This window comes from Parasteatoda tepidariorum, chromosome 1 (assembly GCF_043381705.1).
Source record: "Parasteatoda tepidariorum isolate YZ-2023 chromosome 1, CAS_Ptep_4.0, whole genome shotgun sequence".
Taxonomy (NCBI): Eukaryota; Metazoa; Arthropoda; class Arachnida; order Araneae; family Theridiidae; genus Parasteatoda; species Parasteatoda tepidariorum.
The window spans coordinates 83,091,276-83,108,280 of NC_092204.1; the positions used below are offsets into that span (position 1 = coordinate 83,091,276).

At 28.5% G+C, this 17,005-nt stretch overlaps 1 protein-coding gene across 4 annotated transcripts in view; it reads left to right on the top strand.

Annotated features, from left to right (window-relative positions):
- Positions 1 to 17,005, top strand: part of LOC107444455 (BAH and coiled-coil domain-containing protein 1) — a 168,058-nt gene that overhangs the window by 57,762 nt on the left and 93,291 nt on the right. For 2 of the 4 annotated variants that reach the window (XM_043039086.2, XM_043039087.2), the window contains exon 2: positions 6,356 to 6,431. The exons of 1 other annotated variant lie outside the window; for it this stretch is intronic. The gene's annotated coding sequence lies outside the window, so the exon portion shown is untranslated. Of the gene's footprint in view, positions 1 to 2,401; positions 2,572 to 6,355; positions 6,432 to 17,005 lie in introns of those variants that run through there. One more of the 4 variants, XM_043039088.2, reaches the window with a different exon arrangement.

The window sequence follows — 17,005 nt, forward strand, 5'->3', positions numbered from 1 at the left end:
TCAAGCCACAAATAAACAAACGAAGTGTTTGATCGTTTAAATAGCTGCTCGCCAGATTTTATTGCATTATAAAGAAAAGTAATTGATATTCGATTTTTGATTAATAATTGATTTATGTGGATAGTGGCATTTATGTGGATAGTGGCATAGAATTTAGCATTGCGTCATGGTAAATGTTATTCCTACTAAGTGGAAGTAGTTGTGTTTTTTTTATATTATACCCAATTGGCAGTAGTTATTTAGTGTTTAATTTGTTTTAGTTCTATAAAATGTTGCAATGCTTTTTTTAATTGATATCCAGCATTGAAGAAGAAGGGCAAATTTTTTTCTCTGTACTTGAAGTAAATTGTGATTTGATTTAAATATTTTAACATCTTTCTATTTTTCTTGTTCTTAAATTTATTGTAACTTTAAATATAATGCTTATTTGCATATTTTTGGAAATTTCGGACCGTATTGAATCATAATATCGTCCATCAAAATTACTGCTACCTTAATAGGACGCTATATCGCGGGAGAAAGGCTTCATTGCAAATTATATTTTACCGATATTAGTAATTTAAAGTTTATAAAATGGTGATTTTATCTATATATAATATAAACTGTAAAATAAATATGAACTGTAAGTAATAAATATATAACTGTGAGTTATAACTGTAAAATAAATATTTTTGCAAAAACTTCTTTTTTTGGAATTACGCATCATGTGAACTTAAGATTCTTTTTCTTCGTTCTAAAATTGGTCGTTTGCAATATATATTATTCTAAGCACACCATCCAGTACATTCTTTTAATTGCATAATACCCGTTTCCGTTCTCCGAAAACCTATTGCATAATAAAATAAAAAAATGACTTGTTTTATAAAGATTTTACTTTCAATTCAACCGTGCCTTTCGCTATCAGGTTCTGAAGAACTTGAATGCCAGATCGTGCTTTGCGTTGAGATTCTTTTCCCCCATGTTATAAGGTCTAACAGTTTTCTACTTTTTTGTAAAGTTTAAAAAAGTTGCTTTTCAAGGTCTCTGGTAAAGCCATTTATCTATTTATGAACTCAATACGACATTGTGCGTTTTGAATGAGATAATATCTCAAGAATTAAAATTTGTTATTTTAATTAGTTATGGCGATATAAGTATTGAATAAAATATGAATCTTAAAGATTAGTATTTAATTAGGATTTTATGTCCACTAAAGTTTCCGCAATATGGTTTTCAATAAGCATTCATTTACATTTTTTTTGTTTTTTATTGTCAATTTTTAATGCTCAAAATAGTATTAAATAGAAAAATGGTATGGAAAATAGAATAAATAGCAAAATGAATTAATTCGATGTAAAGGATTATCTTCGTAAAAATCAAGGTTTCATTTGCATATATGAAAACATAATTGGAATTATATTTAAGAATTATTTTAATAAAATGCAGGCATTTAAGAAAATAAATTTTAAGTTTGAATGCATAATATAATATATAGTTTTTTTTCAGTTATTAATTAATAAGAAAGGACAAAAATTACGCTAATGAGGGAAAGAAATTGTAGTTTTTTTCTTCTTAATATTTTTTTTCCCTTAATATTTTTTTCTCTTCTTAATATATTTTTTTCCTTCGTAATGTATTTTTTTTCTTAATATATTCGCCTTTATGTGAAAAATGTATTTTTATCCGTTTTTTTTTTATCTCACAATAATTGAGAAAGCAATTTTTCAAGAATTAATTTTTTTAATTAATAAATTTTTCTTTAATTAGTTAACACCGATATGTTTTTTTTAAATGCAAAATAAACAACATATATTTAGATTCAATCAAATTCTTTTTATTAACGCACCATCGTAATAAATAACGTTTTTTCTGTCCATTCTTTTTCCTTATATACATATATATTTTATATATAACACTCCATGTATGAGTGTTTCTTTTTCCTCGTATGGTATGGTGTTGTGTTAGTGTTACTCGTATCGTATTTCCCGTTTCATTCACTTTCTTGCAATTAAAAAATAAATAAATAAATAAAAATTAAGCTCAATTATTCTAAACAGAAATAAAATAGTCATAACTCTGGCCAGGTTGTAAATTTATCGATCCTTATTTTCGATTGTACACTTGCACATGCTTTTCTATGATATTGATGGCTCTTAAAATTATTACTATTATGTTTTATTAAATTTTTGAAATGAAAATTAAAAATTTAATGGCCAAAAACCAGAATTGTAAAAAGGTATAAAGAATGACTTTTAAAGTCAAATAGATCTTAAAACTGATTAAGGAACTGGTTGTTCTGCAATGCTTTATCTTGAGATTATTTGTCTTGTAGATATAAGATAAGTTGTAGCAGAGCAGTCAAATTCAAAGATATTGCCACAAAGCAGAGAAACAAGTTAAAGGGTTAAAGGTTAGCGAATCTATATTATTAAACATAGTTTCAACATGCAAGCTGGTCTGTATCTGTTGTTGAAATTGGACTCATTATTTTGGATGATACTAATATTTATGTGTCTTCTACAATAGATTTTTTCTGTTTCTATTTTCATCCATGACATGAAAACTTCCCATTCATTACCAGTTTTCACGAAGGTAAGGGGTAATTTTTTTAAATGCAAGCTATTAGTGTTATCTTCTTTGTAACTAACCCCTTTCTTTCGCTCTGTGATCCCCTGTTCTTTTTTTTTACTTTAATTGATTCATCGCGTCTGCTATCAACCCTGAATCATTTTTTTCACCCTACTAACCTTTGACCCAGCATTGGCGGGAAAAGTGGGAACCAGGTTGCAGCTTCCTGTTTCGTGCATGTATATTTAATCCTTTTCGCCGCTAACCTTATGCTTCGGTATTGTGATGGAATATTCTCATATTCCAGGTGTTTTTTAGCAAGAAATTCCAATATCTTCGTTTTTAAATTAATAATAAAAAACAAACACATAATTAAAATTCTGGACATGTATTTTCATATCAGTGAAAATAGTAACATTGATATTTTCTATTAACTTCTACACGGTCATTTATTTTTACATCTTTTATTTGGGAAAAAGTTTTTAATATGAGTTATGATATTATGAAAATTTGGATAGTACCTTGGTCAGACATGTACCAAAATTTTTATTAGATAAAAAATAAATATAAAATTCTGGATTTAAATTCTTTATAAAATTAAAAATCCATAGCTTACGAAAAAAGTATTAACGTTTTTGTTGCTAATATAAATTAGCGCATGATGCACGAAATAATACCAAAACAAATTTACCTTCTAAGTTAATCTCTAAGTAAAGTCAACTTACTCTGGTCTGTGTGTATTATGTCATAAATTTATATGATTAATTTATATTGTAACCTTCTTATATTTTGCCTTATTATACCTCTTATAATTTAATTTATATTGTACATTCTTATTGTACCTAATCATATTGTAAAATTTGTTTCGTTAAGCGAATAATTTGATAAATGTATGTTTATTTACGCATTTTTAAAGTTTTGCATTTTAACGCTATTACATCATGTGATAAATTTATTCATTTTAACTGTGCTTCGAAACGCTCCTGCATTATTTCTTAATTGTACACAAATTTTAGTGGCTTTATAATTTTTCTTCTAAACACTCCTGCATTGTTTTATAAAATTGCGCTTATTTAAGAAGTTAAATAATTTTGTTGCCAGGGGTCTTTTTAGAAGAAATTTGGGTCCGTTAACGGACCCTTCACAAAATATCTTAGCCTAAANTCACAAAATAATTTATCTTTTAATCGGCCCCTTTACAAATTTGTTTATCTTCATTATTGTTCAATCGAATAAACCCTCAATCGAACGGGAAAAAAAAAACAAATGTTACAGCAATTGCTGTTTATTTTTTAAAATTATAATTTTACAGTGTTGAGCATAATCTTGTATCTCTTTACAAGTTAAAATTTCCTTGAAAAAGTTTTTTGCAATAACTGGACCCTATTTGCACAAATTCACAAAAGCAGGACCCTGGTTGAAAGAGTTGTGACTCAACCTTTATTTTATATTCACAAATTACGAGTAATTTTTTCACAATTTTACAAAAACGGACCTTTCACAAAATGTCTGGACAGACCCCTCGTTACTAAACATTACTGCTTTTCTTTTTAAATAAAGTTGCCCCTAAATGCTGTTGCATTTTTAAAAAAAATTACCTTACACTTATTTGTTATGTTTTTCTGAATGCTTCGGCATTCGATAAATTAACACTCACTTATATATTTTTTTCTAAACGCGTGCATTATTTCATAAATTTATTTCCTTTAATGTTGCTTAATAATTTTACTTAAAAAAGCGAACTTGTATCTTTTTGCGGCTGGTGCTTATAAAATCTGGAATCGGGTCAACAGAAGGCAATGAATAACTAGTTAAAGAATATTGTCACGTTTGTAAACAGCTTAGTATTATCGTCAGCGAACAAATTTTAAGTTGTCTAACCCTTTTTATTTTTATTTTTCTTCTGTTTGCATGAATGCTGTAAAGAAAGAAAAGTAGGAAACGATGTTAGAGATAAGATTGAAATGATTAACCTTTTGGTGATTTTGAAGATAAATTATTTTGTGAATGGGTTAGATAAAAACATAGTTCGATTCAATTTTTTCCCATTTGTTATCTTTGTTATAAACGACATTTTGCTTACTATTTTAATGAGAAGAATTTTCTTTAATGGAGACCAATTTTAAATAAATCTGTTGAAAAAAATAAGCTTCTAAAATTAATTTTGATTTAAATTTGGTACAGTTAACATCGATACATTTTGCTTTTAATTAATAATTATTTTCTTCATTCGACTTCAGAATTCACTCGTTTTCGCATAGATTCTTCATAATACAAATGAGACTAATTTTTTGGTTCTGTTATTTATTATTATTTTGTTTTTTTGAAAGTCTTTACTTGCAGTTTGCCCATAGATTGACTGTTGAATTAAGATCCGGAGAGTTTCCTGGTCTCTCTGAAACAGCCATTTTGTTATTTGGCCAATCATTCCTTCAATTTTTGCTATTGTGGCAAGGAGCCAAATCTTGTTGAAAAATTCCATCTTTGGATGACTCTAGCCGCAATCTTTCGGTTTTATTTTCTTGTGAAATTCATCATTATTTCTGTAAGAATGAATAATAATCGTATAAAACACCCTGAAAAATTTTATTTTCTTCAGAAACCCGGAGCCGAAAAGCTGCTTTGACTCCAGCTCCGTTAAGACACTGGCTCCGGCAATTTTAATAATTAATTTTATGCGCGCTTTTAAGTTTCAGATTTTAATTTTAAATTTTTATTACAAAAAGAAACAAAAATCACATAATCATCAGTTAAGGCAGAAAATATAAATTTACTTTACTTTAGAGTTGAGTTACTTATTCATTCTTAAGAAAATAATTGAATCTAATAAATCCTCCTTCATATTTGCTCTTAAATCATTATAAATTTATATTAATGCCGAGAACAGTTTTCTTTTTCTTTTAAACGCAATTAACGGGCAAGGTCTTTACAATGCAGTAATCCTCCTGAATATCTTCAAGATTAAATTGCTGGAGCCCTCTGGAGCATTGTAAAATTTCGAACGCAAGCTTCAGTTAAAACACAGCTCCGGGCTCCAGCTCCGGATTCCTGCTCTTCCTTAAGTTGAAAAATTGATACATTTAATCTTGATTCAATTAATACGCACGCTGTTATAAATCTGAAATTGTAACGAACATAAATTTATGGTTTGGTATGAAGGACGTGCGTTTTTTTAAAATTTTTTACAATACCGGAATTCTAATTATCTTCTACTCATAGCTTAGTTTAACATTACTAATCTCATGACAGCAATATATTTGTCTTAACTTCTTGCAAATTTGAGAATTTTAAACTACTGATTAAATGTATCAATTTTTCAACTTTCCTAAAAATTAAATAAATTAAATTATAACCTAAAAATTAAATTAAATAAAAAAAACGAATAAATAGAATTAAAAAAAATTGCCATTATATTAATATCAACCTTTTACCATTTTTAATGTAAGACTAACTCATTTTCTGCTTTTTACAATCGTTGATAATTTATTTAAGTTCATTTTCCAGAATAATTTCAACAAATTTAAATTCGATTAAGAAAGTTGAAAATTTATAAATCAAATTTATAATTATATATACAACAAAACTAAGTTGGTTGATTCATTTAAAATAATTTTGTATTTAATGTAGCGTTAATTCCGTTGATTGTTTTATATATTTATTTTGTTTATTTATCATTTGTTTTCTAATGTAATCCTAAATATTTTTACTTTCAACCGTAATTTTGTATATTACTACTTAACGTATTTTTTTCTATGTATTATTATGTAATTATTTTACCTGTAGCTTAATTATATATTTTTCTTTTTAGGTAAGTTCCATTTGATAACTTTAAAAGACTGAATGAACTTGCAGTGAATGATATAATATTTCTTTTTATACAAACAGTGAGTATGTTTTAAGTTTCATTTTTTTAATATTTATTTTCAACCTTGCTTTTATTCTTTGAGTGTGAGGTAATATTCCAGTTTTAAGAAAGCGCTACGTTATTGTTATCATTCGTAAATGTAAGGTATCGGTAATTTTTTCATTGAAGAATATTTTATTAATTATTTACATTTTTATCACTGCCCATATGAATTCTATAAAAACTGTTATCAAATAAATCCTTAGCTGCCAACTTGTACTCCGTTAGGCAAGATTTTACCATGTGGTAGTAAAAATTGTTTAAAAATTAATTTATGACGCTAACGTTTTAAAACTGCCTCACAAATAGATCTTATAAACATGTACTTATAAACATATCTCATAAACATATCTTATACGTAACTTATAAACATACTAACTTCGACTGTTGTCATGGTATGTAATTTTTTTTTTCAATTTTAAAAATCGAAATTTATCCAATAATTAAAACATATTTGTTGCTATCAATAAGAAAAATTTCCTCTTACATTTTATGTACAAGTTGGCAGCAATGTAAGTTCAGCAATTCAAATTCGCTTTTGATCCCCCCCCCCATCTTTTTTTTAAAATTATTAAATAACTACATAAGCAATGATTCCGCTAAGGTTTGAGAACTAAAGGTTTTTAATTCATCATAAAATATAAATGTAAAAAAATTTTTTTACGAACTACTTTTTGTGGATTTTATATTTTTTTACAAATATAATTCCGATTATCTAACAGATTCTTTTTCTTTTTTAGTTACATAACTATTAAACTGTTTTTTTATAATTGTATGCATATATATACATTGAAATTTCCGTGTCCTTTTTTACTAAAAGCCTATTTAAAATAATATAAATCTGCTTTTTATATTTTTCGGTGACTTATTAAACTTCTTTGTTTTAATATTTATTCTTCAGTGAAAACAGAATCCTCATATATTCTCTCTATTGTGTTCATCATTTTTGTTTATTATTTTTTTTTAGTAGCAGAAATTGTATTTTACATTTTAAAGTTTGGTTTAGTTTTTTCTATTTAAATCTGCTGGCTATCTAATTTTTTTATTATTTTTCTTTATTTTTTATCTTTAAGCGAATTGTTGAATTATTTGACATGCTAGCAGGGAAGCTGAATCGCAAGTAAAGCCATGCTGCATAATAACTACTAAGCGACAGATAAATTATCTATGGATGATTGATTTGTTTTCGTCCTATTCCTCTTAAAAGCTTCTAATCAATGTTTTTATGTTAATTTGTTACACATTTAAAAAAAAAAAATGCAGGTACAATTTTACAAATAGAAGAAATATTTCGCAATATGTTTCATACGTCAATTTAAAAAAAAAATAAAAATAAAAAATTTTCAAGAATGAATAAATAAATAAATGAAAACCAACTTAAACTGGTTGATTTAGCCTGTTTAAAAAGCCGATTTAAGCAATTTTTAACCGTTAATAGAATCAAAAAGACATTTGTAAAAAATAGAATTTTTTTTTATTAGAAAAAAGAAAAACTATCATATTTTGTTGTGTTGTTTTTGCTATGTGCAATTGATAAAGCTGAAATCTCGTTGCAATTTCATGATTAAAATTTGTACTTTTTAAGTAACATCTTTCTGTTAATTAAGATTCTAAATTGTATCCTTAGAAATACTATATTCATATATTGTTCGTATTTAATTTCCCTTATTTAGTGTCCTTTATGATTGTGTTGTCAATAATAAGCAATAATTAAACTATAATTTTTAGTTCCTTCAATACGTATATGGATTCATTCAATATTCTCATTTTTCGTTAATGAAATAACGGTTTCGTAAATGATTTAATTAAATTTTAGTTACCAGTTGGCATCGAATCATGAAATTTCTTTAAATTCATTTTGTTTTTCTTAGTTCGAAACACATTCGCCTAAGTATCTGAGAAAGAACTTGAAGGAAAACTCGTTTGACAAGATTTTGAGACTAGCGACTTCTTATAAGTTTCTTAACTTCTTTTTTTTCTTCTTTTTCTTCCACTGCATTTGAAACTTTCCCTTGTTTCTTCCTTCTATTCTCATGGTGTTCGATCTCTCTAAGTTCTCCCTTCTCCACTCCCTTCTCTAGTTTACTCTTTTTTTCTTCTTCTTTTTTTCGAAATTAGACTGTTAGTCTGGGGATCATTCACAAATATACAAAAATAATGGAGATGAATTTCGGTGTCATCGAGTTGATTTAATATTTTTTTGTTATTACATTTATATTTATTTATTTTTCTTCTGAGATTTAGTTATTTATTTTTGTGGCAAATATCTGTGACTAGATGTAAGATCCAATGCTAACTATTTTAATTATATTTTTAAAAAAAAATTCGAAAATAAATTGTTGTGATTCTGATTACCTAGCATTGAGATCCCATGAAAGAAAATTCCTGTACCAATTCCTTATCAAACTGCTGTGATACAATATTTACTATATTGCTTTAATTTATTATGTTCTATAAATTAAATAGTGTTGAATTTAAAACGAAGCTGTATCTTGAATTAATTCAATAACTAATTGACTTAATTAGAAAAATCATTTATATTAATTATTTCAAAATAAACTAAATAAAATGGAAATAGGTGAAAAATTACAGCTATGAAAACTTTACCCTCCAAAGTTAAGTGCTGATTTTAAGAACTGGTTTACGTGGTCCTGTATAAAAATGATAATGGATTTTTCTCCCCTTATGAACGTTTTATTTTCATGGAATTCATGTTTATGAAATTCATGGGAAGAAAAGGTAATAAGTCTTATCTTGCATTCGATGTTGATTTCATTATGTTGTTATTCTTTAAAGGTTTCTTAAGTTAAAAGATTCGATTGCCGCAACAGATATCAGACCACGGGATCTTCATTAAATTTAAAATTGATACATCTATTGACTGAGAAAAATATCAAAACGTTTGTTGTGACAAAACTTCTGATATTAATTTAATTGGAACAGCCTATTCAGGTCTGATTTCCACCTATCAATGTTCTACTGGTTGTCTTTTAATTTTCAACCCAGCTCAAAATTCAGTTCCTGGATTCAGCATTGGGACAAATTTGCTTTCGTGGAGGACTGTATGGTGGAACTAACAGTAATTGCGCTTAACGCAGGGAAAATCATTAAAACCTCACTCGATTAGTCGGATGACAAAAGAATTCTAACTTATTCGTCTGCCACTGAGGATATTTTACATCAGCACTTAGCTTTATGTTAGTTAGGAGCAATATATTAATTGGTCAGATGTACACCGAAGAGCCATTACATTATGACCACCCTGCTAATAACATGTAACCACCTTTAGCCCTCAAAACTGCTAGCACCCGCCTTGGCATTGATTCCACAAGGTGCTGATAGGTAGTCTGAGGTTTCTGATACCAAGCGCTCACCAACTGGTCCTGCAATTCCCTCACATTGCGAGGGGGTAGCGTGGCAGCACGAATTTGGTTTTCCAAGTAGGACCACAAATGCTCTATTGGATTAAGGTCAGGTGAATTTGGGGGCCAAGACATGACTTGAAAGTCACTGGAATGTTCCTCGAACCAATCCATGACGATTCGACCCTTATGACATGGTGCATTATCCTGTTGGTAAACACCATCCCCCGCAGGAAAAACTGTTGCCATGAATGGGTGAACCTGGTCTGCAACTATGTTCAAGTAGCTTACAGACGTCAGGGATTGTTCTATGAGGATTATGGGTCCTAATGTGCCCCATGAAAACATTGTTCCTGGGCGAGAAACCATGAAAACCTGGGCGAGCCCATTGTTATAGATGGAGGGTGGTCATAATGTAATGGCTCTTCGGTGTATCAATCAATTATTTCTAAGCACTTAGCCCCGCATTTCAGAACTTCATCTTTTAGCAACAATGGCGTAAATGCTAACATAATTTTAATCCCAATCAGATGACGTAGATTGTGTCTGAGCTGGCTCCCTTCTCTCGAGACTTCCTCACCTCAAATAACAAGAGAAATTGCAGCTTAACATTCACCTTAAATCGACTCGCCATAGTCAGGTTTCGAATCTGGTTTGACTCTTTAAAACTGCCACTTCAAACAACTTCATAAGTGTAGCAATTACTGCTCCGAATTTTGCCAAAATAAAATAAAAATGGCTTCTAAATATTTGACATGTTCCTCGCATAATTTTGTTCTTCATTCATTTAATGATAATTGTTTTGTCCAATTCACGAGATAGTGTTAAAACTCCCTTGGCACGTCTCATTTCTTTCTCATAACTTTCCTCGTTCCAATTTTTTAATTTTTTTAAACAACCAGCTAAATCACGTGCTCTATTATTTCCTTCCTATTCTGAGAACTGACGTCACCCAACGCCTCATCGTCGCGTTTAAGTGATTTTACCTATCGTGACACAATTTGATTGCGTGTTACCTTTTTAAAATTCTCTTCTTTTGTGAACTGTGTGAGGAGCATATAAATTAGACATGTAAATTGTTAATCCTTACTGTGATGCTCTTTAAACACCTGGGTGCCTTCATTTTTATTGTGTAGGTAGAATGAAAATGTTCTATTCTTTTGCTCTGGGTTCTATTTCATAAATATTATGTAAGAACATTAAGTACCTCTTAATATTCTGGTATTACGAAACGAAATTTTAATGGAAAACTTCTCTCTGTTAAGCTTAAAAATGGAAATTTTTGTTTTAATTAGAATATATTAGTATGGAATTCATTTTATAAAAACCAGCATTAACTTCAGAAGATCTGTGTGATTGTCGAAAAATTAAATTTTATATGTGTATTAATCACGTATATTATCAGAAGTAAAACTAATTTTTGACAATTCAACATTAGTGAGTTTTAAATAATCTTAATTTTAATAAATTTTCATAATCACTTCGTCACGAAATCACTTGACGCTCTTTTTTTTACGTCTTTTTTTTTTGTATTATCTTTGATCGTAATGTATTCTAGAGGTTTTCCAAAATTTTTTGTTTGATGGTTAAAACCCTTTGATTTTGAGTACTCTTATACGGATTTGATTCCTAGTGATGATTGATTTAAAAAAAAAAAAACACATTCGGGGAAACTCCTTATTATTTTTTTACATTGTTTTTCCTAATGATGATTTTCGAGAGAAAAATACAAAGAACCTAACATAGTAGAAATGATCAAGGTTTCTCAAATAAGGTGGCTAGGGCATGTATTTCGATATAGCGATGAAAATCCTTTAAAAATAAACCCAACCTTTCCAACATCAGAGGGAAAAAGAAAAAGAGGAAGGCCTAGAACAAGATGGTTAGATATAGAAGTGGTTAAAGGACTTGGGAGGCCGCTAATCGACCAATAATAATTTAATAAAAAATGTTGTGAATTCCCCAAGAAGCAGTTTCGTTAAAAACGAATTTTCAGTGTTCCAAGCTATATTTAATAGAGCAAGATTAACTGCTTAGGTAATTAAAATATCTAGTAAAAGTAATTCGGCGAAACAGAATGTGCCTATAATCAAAGACACAGAACAGTTTTGAATTTATTGAAGAAAAAAAATTTCTCATTCGATAAAATTATGAAATTTATTCTTTTATTATGCGGTTCTTAACTAGTGATGCTATCTTTTTCGCCTGCTCCATAAATAAGAATAAAGGCCAATTACAGTCATGCTGATCAAAACTTGAGCTAATGCTTCTCATCAAAGCCACATTTAAAGTTTGAAATGTCATTAAGGGGGCATTAACCTGCATTTTCCCAAAAATTAACAATTTCCATTCTCTGAAAGTTTTTAGTGTATTATAAATAAGAAAATATACTGCGTAAAATAATATGTATTAGAATCTGTACATTATTGTACTATGATACCATATAAATTTGTTGCAACTTTATAAGGTTAAAATGAATCGTGTTTTCTAGCTGACCCATAGTATCGTATAATCAACCGTAATATCGCTTTAACTTGCATAAATCTTAATACGGTGCTGAATAAAAATACGGTTTAGATCAAAAATTGTTCGTTAATATTGGGTCAAAGCTAACAGAAAGTTTAAGAAGCTTAACTTTCTGGGAAATATTAAATTATAATATCACTTAAATTTTCTTATGTTTTAATGCGATGCGTTAACGTGATTACTGTTCCTCAACTGGACAAAAACATGGTTTAATTTGGCATGGAACCAATATTGCAAAGGACACAACTCATTTGTAATGTTTATTACAGAACTACTGAGTAAAACTTTCTGTTTGTTATATGGCTGAAAGCCCTTATATAGCAAGACGGAAAAGATGAAAAACTGGTGCGAAAGTCATTTTATTACAGCATTTTTTCTGAGAAAAATAAAATATCAAGATTTCTTTAAGATTTTAACATATATATATAAATCTGCTCCTTTTCCAAGATAAAATAGATATTGTTGAATAGTTTAAAAAAAGAATAAGTAAACTCCTCCCGAAAACTGGAAATAACTGAAATGGTTTTATTACCAGCCTTTTCTCTTTTCCGTATCGCTTTCACCCTGGTTTGTTACAACAGTTAAAATTATAATTATTGAAAGAATTTCGTTTTATTAATTACACTGGGAAAAAATTTTTTTGCATGAGAATTTTTTACAGATTTAGGATGTTTTTACTTTACTGATTTCAAATCTACAATAGGTTTTTCTGTTAAAGCTACAATTTTTTTAAATGATTTTCAGTCTATTTTTTGTTGAAATATACAAGCTTAAATGTTGTGACGAACTTCCAGGAGAGTTAGGACACGTATGTAACGCTTTTAAGCTTGTATATTTCAGCAAAAAATACACTCAAAATGTTAATTTAAAATCTGTAGCTTTTTGGAGCAAAAATAATTTCAAATTTGTATATAAATTCAACAAAAATTTTGTTCCCCTGGTATACGATGCATTTGTTTTGTTTCAAATCACAGACTCAAATTGGCTATGCTTTATTAATTACCTTTTTTAATGTATTTTTAACTAAGTAATGCTATTTTTATCTTTAATTGTTCGTCTGTTACGTTGAAAGAGACGAAAACTTGCACTTTTAAATTAATTAAATCAGCGAAAATAAATATAATTAAACACATTTATGCATTTATCACCTTTATGCTAAATCATTGCCTTGGACTACTGACCTGTTCGGGCAGAAATCTAGGCGTTAATGTATCGTGACTTAAAAATTAACATTTATTATATATCCTAAGTTTGTTTCGTAAAAACGAGTGCCATAATATTGGCTTTCGTATACTGAATTCAGCCGATTCTTTATAGTGGTTCAAACTTTTGATTGATTGATCGGTTAATTTCTTTCAGCTCATATTTTTTTCTTCATATATGCTGATTGTGTTTTCTAGTTAAAATTGATTGATCAGAAATTTCTATCGATTGTTTGAACTTATGAAGGAAATGTTAGCTTTTAAATTGTATGGCACTTTGACCTTTATTTATATGCTTAATTGCAGTTAAATTGATTCACTGTTGAAGTAGTAATGTTGTTTTAGACACAATTGTGTAAATTTTTTGAAACAAAGTAATTCATGTTCATAGCGTTGACTTAAAACAGTGTTTCCCAAAGAGTGGTACGCGTACCTCCAGGGGTACGGGAACAGTTTAGCGGGGATACGCCTTCTTATGCGAAATATCTTGCAACAAACAAAAATTTCAAAAAAAAAAAAAAAAAAAAAAAAAAAAAAAAAAAAAAAAANTTAAAAAAAAAAAAATAAAAATTTAAAAACTAACCTAGCTATGAAAGTTTACGATTACGTATTTTTCTACTGGCTATTTTTTGCAGAGTTAACAGTTAATAATTAGTGGTGTCAACAACCAGTTGTGATTTTTAACTTTTGTGCAATTTTTCTATAGTAAAAAATACATTCATTTTTTTATTAGTGGTACACAGCGTTACGAAAAATTTAGAAATGGTACACAAACGTCATAAGTTTGGGAAACACTGACTTAAAACAATGGCTTTTGTGCAATTACAATACAGAACGTTAGTTATGGGCAGGGACTAATATAGAGGTAGGGAATCTTCACCTTGTAAAGAAGTTGAATTTAACCTATTATGGTTTTCTCATAAGCTAAAATTTGAATGTTTAAATTTTTATAATGATTCGTGTATTTTATTCCAATAATAATGCGGACTATAACATCGTAATCCGTAGACGAATCGCCGGATGCGAATTAACATTTTTTTCGCGAGCATGGTTTCTCGTAACTCACCATTTTACGAAAAATTACATTATATTTGGTAAAGAATCATTTATTAAACGCCCACCTATAACACATATAAATCCCACATATAACGTATATATAGTTAAAACGAGCTCGTTTCGAATAAAATCCTATTTTATGATACAAGAATAAACAAATAGATGCTCTTATTCCATAATGACAAGTATATTTGCTTAATAAACCGCAAAATATCCGAACTTTAACATTTCTTTCAAAATGAGTGAGCGCTATTGGTATTTTGTTTTTCTCGTCTTCCTGTATCATTACTTTTAGTATGAAATTAACTCTAGCTTTTATTTTCAGTTGAAAATATCCAGCTGTTTCTTGTTAGATATCAATTGTTCCCGATGTCATTCATATTTTCAAAACGAGTTTTTAAACTTCCGTGTTTAGAATTGAAATTTTGCCAGGGGAAAAAATGGAACATCATGCGATACTAATTGAATTTCGGTGAAAATCTTTTAAGAAGTGAACATTTAACAGTTCCTAGAAACGCTTCGTAGTCTTCATTTCATGATGTATTACTACTTTGAGCTTCAAAGAGAAGAGGTAAAGTATTGTTGCCATTAAAGTACTAAAATAGTCAAATTCCTAGACAATGCAATTTGACATTTAAGTTTAAATTTAAAAATTACTATAGATAAATTTGAGTTCGACTTCTTGTGTTCGTTACAAAAAAGTTTGACAATATTTTATTTCACTTGGAAACATTCTTATTGACTATAATCTTAAATATTTTAGATAAAAGTTTCCATATTGACTGTAATCCCTGTTGAAGATATATCATTTTAAAACTTTCTTACTGACGATTATTATCTTTCTTTATTATTTCTTTTCAAAGACGATAACCTCTATTTTTATTTCAGACATTTTTTACTGACGATATTTTATTTTAAGACTTTCTTATTGACGATAATCATTTAAATCCAAAACTTTCTATTTCATTTCAAAACTTAATCTTAATTTCATTTTATATATTTTTTATTTTAATTATCTATACTTTCCACTTAAAACATTTAGTTTATATAAGCGCATATAAGAATTTTTTTTTTTAAAAGAAATATCTAACTCAAATCATACCATGATGAAGTTTGACTACGGAATGAGTTAAGACTTGTCCAAGAATAGATAATTTTTTAAAAGAAATAAACAAAATATGGTATGACTCTTTTAGAAAGCAAATTGATTACAAATTTATTTCCTACGTTAGGTTTTGTCGCTAAGCGCTGTTGAATTTAGAATATGAAGAAAATATGAAAAAAAAGCACTTTATTCTAGTAAAAAGAGATTTCTTCAGTAATGGTCACTAATGATCAAAAATAAAACGACAAAAACTGTTCACTAATGATCAAAACACTAATGATCAAAAATAACTCAACACTAATCAAATTCAAAAGTCATCAATAAAATTCAAGAAAATCAATAAAATTCAAGAAAATATAACTCACATTTTGATCAAAACACTAATGATCAAAAATAAACTCTGTAACCAGGGGTCTGTTTGGAAGAAATTTTGGTCCGTTAACGGACCCTTCACAAAATATCTTTTCATAAAAACGGACCCTTCACAAAATAATTTATCTTTAAATCGGACCCTTCGCAAATTTGTTTTATCTTCATTATTGTTTTGTTAATCGAATAAACCCTTCCCAGGAAGGGGGGGGGGATAAAGACAGATGTAAACGGAACTAAATTTTGTCTTCGGCAGACGTTTCTTCCTTTATTCGTCGGAAATGAATATTCTGCTTTCAGCAGTATAAGGCTAAATACCAAATATTTGTATGTTGCATCGTTAATTTAGTAGCTGTATTTGCTGTTTATTTTTTAAAATATAATTTTTTTAAATTATAATTTTACAGTGTTGAGCATAATCTCTTGTATGTCTTTGCAATTAAAAAACTCCTTGAAAAAGTTTTTTTTGCAATAACGGACCCTATTTTCACAAATTCACAAAAGCGGACCCTGGTTGAAAGAATGGGACTTAACGTTATTTTATATTCACAAATTAGGAGTAATTTTTTTCACAATTTTACAAAAACGGACCTTTCACAAAATGTCTGGACAGACCCCTGGTTAACTTAAGCCTGTTTTTAAAAAGCTATTTTAATCTTAAAGCTTTTAAAAACATTGAGCATATTTTTTTCTTTATAAAGAAATACGTTTTGAGTTTTTCGTGATCACTGCATCTTTAAATGCTGTGATATATGTGATAATTGAATTTTTTAGATTACGAGTGTTTATTTTCTGGAGAAAAAATATTTCCACCGTTCCTAGTTACACCAGTTAGTTATATATTTGTTATTAATTTCCTTCATAGCTTTTAAATATTTTTTTACACCAGAATCAGTTTATGTCAAGGTTACCGAATGCGGGTTTGCTATCACAA